The following is a 5,569-nucleotide window of genomic DNA, read 5'->3' on the forward strand; positions in this document are numbered from 1 at the left end:
TTACGTAGCTGAGAATTCCTATCAAATCCTAATATCAGGCAAAATACATTGTTAGAGATATCATTGCTCTTTTATTTTTGGCTGTGGTACTATAAGGTATTATGAGAAAATTAAAAAGAAGGTATAATTAGGGACAGAATAGCCTGAGGTATTTGGCAGTGGTGACAGAAACCAGAAGTAAAGGTAATTAGGTGAAGGAAAGGTAAGGTTGTAATTAGGATTCTTTATTGATGGTCATGCCAGAAGCAAAGACATTCTGCCAGTAGGATACCTACCTATTTTGTCAAAAATCAATTTAATAAATACTTGAACGAATAAAAGCTCTTGAAAAATTCAGAGTTGTCGCAAGTTTAAAGCCAATCGTCGGCCCGAAGGCATCAACTCCCTCTTTACCTACCTCAAACACCTCAACCTCTACCATATGATTTAGTTAACCGGAAACCGGCGCGAACGACATTATCACAAAAGTGTTAAAGCGCCTAATTCGAAAAAAAAAAGCCAATCGTCCCAGTTAGAAATCGCTCAGAAGTTAGTTACAAGACTGAACCTAAGTTAAATATTAAATCTCACTTCGTTCGGTCAATTAACAAAAACGAGATAAAGTAGTCAGGTACATACATATTCCTCGTTCCTTTGTAATGGTAAATGGTACAGAACATTACATGAAAGTCTCCGCCATTTCACGGTACATATTCATTTAAGTTTCGCGTAAGCCAATCGTCCCAGTTAGAAATCGCTCAGAAGTTAGTTACAAGACTGAACCTAAGTTAAATATTAAATCTCACTTCGTTCGGTCAATTAACAAAAACGAGATAAAGTAGTCAGGTACACATATTCCTCGTTCCTTTGTAATGGTAAATGGTACAGAACATTACATGAAAGTCTCCGCCATTTCACGGTACATATTCATTTAAGTTTCGCGTTCTGCCTGGTTTAATTTGGTGCAAAATTGCAAGTCGGATGTTATCTTGGAGGGAAAATAAATCTTGCAGCAAGCTTTTCCTGATGTCACGGGGGTCCCGCCCACATTTAATCTTACAGACTGTCAGTGCCGAAGCTCGAGTATCTGGTAGGTGTCCGTTTTAAATTTGCAAGGAACGTCAGACCTATGATTCTTTTAAAAAGGTTTGAGAGAGGAAACTGTAACTGTCAAGGTCTTATCGTCCCGAAAGCGAAGAGAGAGGGAAGACAGGATAGGAGAAAGCCAGTCGTTCCGAGAACAAACCTTATTCCTTCAGGATAAAATCCACCCCGGGCTTGAATCGCACCTGCGGCCTAGCGCTTACAAGGCAGACGCACTACCAACCAAGCTAACTAGGCTGGCGTTGAGACTTTTAGTAGCGCGGTGTTGCCTACGAAACCAAACCTATGAAAATGACATGGACTTGAATTTTCAGGCGGCGTCGCGCGTCTACGTTTCCATCGTGAGACAAGCCTAATATCCAAGGCTCCATCACTGTACAAAGACTTTGCAGGAATAACAACGGGGAATACATAGATAAACTCGCAAGATAAAGATACGAGGCTACGTGATTTAGTGGAGATGACAATTCTACTTTCCTATCCACCTCCTCCTCCTCCTTCTCCTCCTCCTCCCCCTCCTTCTTCTCCTCCTCCTTTTTCTTCTCCTCCTCCTTCTTCTCCTCCTCCTCCTTCTTCTTCTCCTCCTCCTTTTTCTTCTCCTCCTCCTTCTTCTCCTTCTCCTCCTCCTTCTCCTCCTCCTCCCCCTCCTTCTTCTCCTCCTCCTTTTTCTTCTCCTCCTCCTTCTTCTTCTCCTCCTCCTCCTTCTTCTTCTTCTCCTCCTCCTCCTCCTTTTCCTCCTCCTTCTCCTCCCATTACTTCTGAACCTTATTAATCTCCTTCTATACCTCCTCCCTATTCTTCTCCTCCTCCTTCTCCTCCTCCTCCCCCTCCTTCTTCTCCTCCTCCTTTTTCTTCTCCTCCTCCTCCTTCTTCTTCTCCTCCTCCTCCTCCTCCTCCTTTTCCTCCTCCTTCTCCTCCTCCTCCTCCCCCTCCTTCTTCTCCTCCTCCTTTTTCTTCTCCTCCTCCTCCTTCTTCTCCTCCTTCTCCTCCTCCTCCCCCTCCTTTTTCTTCTCCTCCTCCTCCTCCTTTTCCTCCTCCTTCTCCTCCCATTACTTCTGAACCTTATTAATCTCCTTCTATACCTCCTCCCTATCTCTCTCCCATTCCTTAATTTCCCCCTATTCTCCACTTCCTTCACTTCACCTTAACTCTCTCTGTCTTTATTGCTTTTCCATTCCTTTCTTCCATCCGTTCCTCATTCCCTTTCTGTCGTTTATCCTGTCCCCGCCCATTTCATGCTGATACCCACGTCGGCAGGATGTTCAGGATATATGTCTCACCTTCACTCTCTCTGTCTTTATCTCTTTTCCATTCCCTTCTTCCCTCCGTTCCTCATTCCCTTTCTGTCGTTTATCCTGTCCCCGCCCATTTCATGCTGATACCCACGTCGGCAGGATGTTCAGTTTCGTGTTAATATAGGCCGGGCGGCGCTTCGAACTCTTGACGTTCGCGCGCCTCCCGGCACGCTTGATTTTGTTATCTTAATTATTTTTTATAACGCAAAAAATAAATACCTAATGGAATTAAAAGAAAATGAAAATATTGTTCACAAGACTTTAATCTCTCCTTTTCCTTTTTTACTTTCTTTATTATTAAAAATAATAATCTCCAGCCTCCTTATCCCTGTCCTCTCTCCTCCTCCTCCTCTTCCTCTTCTTTCTTCATTTCCTTCTCCTTTTTCATTTTTCTTCCCTTCACTCTTAAGAACTAATTAGGATTAAAAACAATAAATAATAGTGTTTCAAGTTACAAAAGCACTTCGTCAGACTAATAATAATAATATTGCAAAATGTCAAGACGTTTTGTGAATATTATCACAAGAAAATTTTGCTGGAAATTGTCGCCACAGAGTGTCACTGAAAAGGAGTAAAATTTTGTCTTACACTTCTCTTTACTGCCCTTATTTTTCGAAGAGGTTTCATTGATTGGAGGAATTTATAATAAAGGAGGTGTTATCGACGCGAAATCGAAGAGAGAAGACGGACAGGATAGGAGAAAGCCAGCCGTTCCGAGAACAAAGTTTATCTGTTTAGGATACAGTGCGCCCCTGGCAGGAGTTGAACCCGTGCCCTAGTGCTTACAAGACATGCCGGGATAACTTTGGACAATTTGTCACTTTTTTGGAAGACAAAAAAGTCACTTTTTGTTACAACCTGTATGTTCATAGAAAACTATAATAAAATGCAGTTTTCCCATTTTGAACGATGACTTTTCTTTTCTCTCCCTCCTTCCCGTCTCTCCCCGCTCTCTCTCTCTATCTCCCTCCGTCCCTCTCTCTCTATCTCTCTCTCTCCCTCCCTCCCCCTCTTTCTCTCTATCGGAGCTTTTGAAATTCAAATATTATTTTCTTTTTTGCTGAAAAGTGCGCTGAAAATTTCTTTTTAAATACGTTCATAAAACCCGTCTATGTGTATTTTAATATCCATCAGGTCTGAGCGACAGGGGCGGATTTAACTCGGTGCCGATCTCCCTCCGTCCCTCTCTCTCTCTATCTCTCTCTCTCCCTTCTCTCTCCCTCCCTCCCCCTCTTTCTCTCTATCGGAGCTTTTGAAATTCAAATATTATTTTCTTTTTTGCTGAAAAGTGCGCTGAAAATTTCTTTTTAAATACGTTCATAAAACCCGTCTATGTGTATTTTAATATCCATCAGGTCTGAGCGACAGGGGCGGATTTAACTCGGTGCCGAACCTGCTGTCTGGACGAAAAATCGGACTAACCATTGGAAAGTTATCGCGCACCAGATGGACAAAACGCCAACTTGTACTTGTAAAATGGACTAAATCAAAAACATGCCATAGTATAGTTAGGGCTGCCTTGTAAACGCTAGATCGCAGGGTTGATTCCCGCCCGAGGCGAACTTCAACCTAAACAGATAGGTTACCTATTATTCGGTGCCGAACCTGATGTCTGGACGAAAAATCGGACTAACCGTTGTACAGTTATCGCGCACCAGATGGACAAAACGCCAACTTGTACTTGTAAAATGGACTAAATCAAAAACATGCCATAGCATAGTTAGGGCTGCCTTGTAAACGCTAGATCGCAGGGTTGATTCCCGCCCGAGGCGAACTTCAACCTAAACAGATAGGTTACCTATTAGGTTTTGTTCTCGGAACGGCAAGCTTTCTCCTATCCTGTCTTTCTCTTTTCGATTTCGGGACGATAAGACCTCCGTTTCTTTCTTCATTTCCTTCTCCTTTTTCATTTTTCTTCCCTTCACTCTTAAGAACTAATTAGGATTAAAAACAATAAATAATACTCCTCATCTTTCTTCATTTCCTTCTCCTTTTTCATTTTTCTTCCCTTCACTCTTAAGAACTAATTAGGATTAAAAACAATAAATAATAATGGAAAAACTCTTCAAGGCGTGAAAAAAACGGAGAATGGAGGAAGTGGAGGAGAAGAAGGAGGGAGGAGGAGGACGAGGAGAAGGGAGAGAGATTTGTCTGATGGAAATGTTAGAGTGGAGGCGGAAGAGGGAGAGATAAAGGAAATGATGTAGGAGTTCTGAAACGAGGAGGGATGGAAGAAGGAGATGAAAAAACAGAAAAAAATCTGGTGTGAACATCACACGACTTTCCTTATCCTATTGAATGGTGCTTATTTGGGTGTTCAGTTGTAACATTTACAATAAGGAGGAGGAGGAGAAGGAATTGAATTGAATAAATTCTGCTTTATTTTATTTTCTCTCCCTCATGTATGATATTGTTGGGGGGAGGAGGAGGAGGAGAAGGAATTGAATTGAATAAATTCTGCTTTATTTTATTTTCTCTCCCTCATGTATGATATTGTTCACAGTAATTATTGGTAGGTATCTAGGTATTTTCAGATTAGGTAATTAGGTATTTTACATTCAGAGTTCTAATTCGTTCTAGCTAGATATTCTTCACCCAACCTCTAATAAATTGCACTTTTCAGTTTAGTTACCTAAGCTTATTTTTCGTTTATATGAATTTACAATGTATAACTAGGTACCTAAGGAGAAGAAGAAGAAGAAGAAGAAGAAGAAGAAGAAGAAGAAGAAGAAGGAGGGGTGTGTCTGATGAAAATGATGTAGGAGTGTAGACTGGAGGAGGAGGAGGAGGAAAAGAACAAGAAGATAGTAAATTGCACTTTTCAGTTTAGTTACCTAAGCTTATTTTTCGTTTATATGAATTTACAATGTATAACTAGGTACCTTAGGAGGAGAAGAAGAAGAAGGAGGGGTGTGTCTGATGAAAATGATGTAGGAGTGTAGACTGGAGGAGGAGGAGGAAAAGAACAAGAAGATAAAGGAAGAAAGGAGGAAAAAGAGAAGAAGAAGAAGGAGGAGGAGGAGGAGGAAGATGAGGTGGAGGAGAAGGAGATAAAGTGGGAGGACAAAATAGAGGAATATCTAGAAAAACGAGGCGAATAGAGGGGTGTGTCTGATGAAAATGATGTAGGAGTGTAGACTGGAGGAGGAGGAGGAGGAAAAGAACAAGAAGATAAAGGAAGAAAGGAGGAA

This window comes from Diaphorina citri, unplaced genomic scaffold, assembly GCF_000475195.1.
Source record: "Diaphorina citri unplaced genomic scaffold, Diaci psyllid genome assembly version 1.1 scaffold641, whole genome shotgun sequence".
NCBI classification, from domain to species: Eukaryota; Metazoa; Arthropoda; class Insecta; order Hemiptera; family Psyllidae; genus Diaphorina; species Diaphorina citri.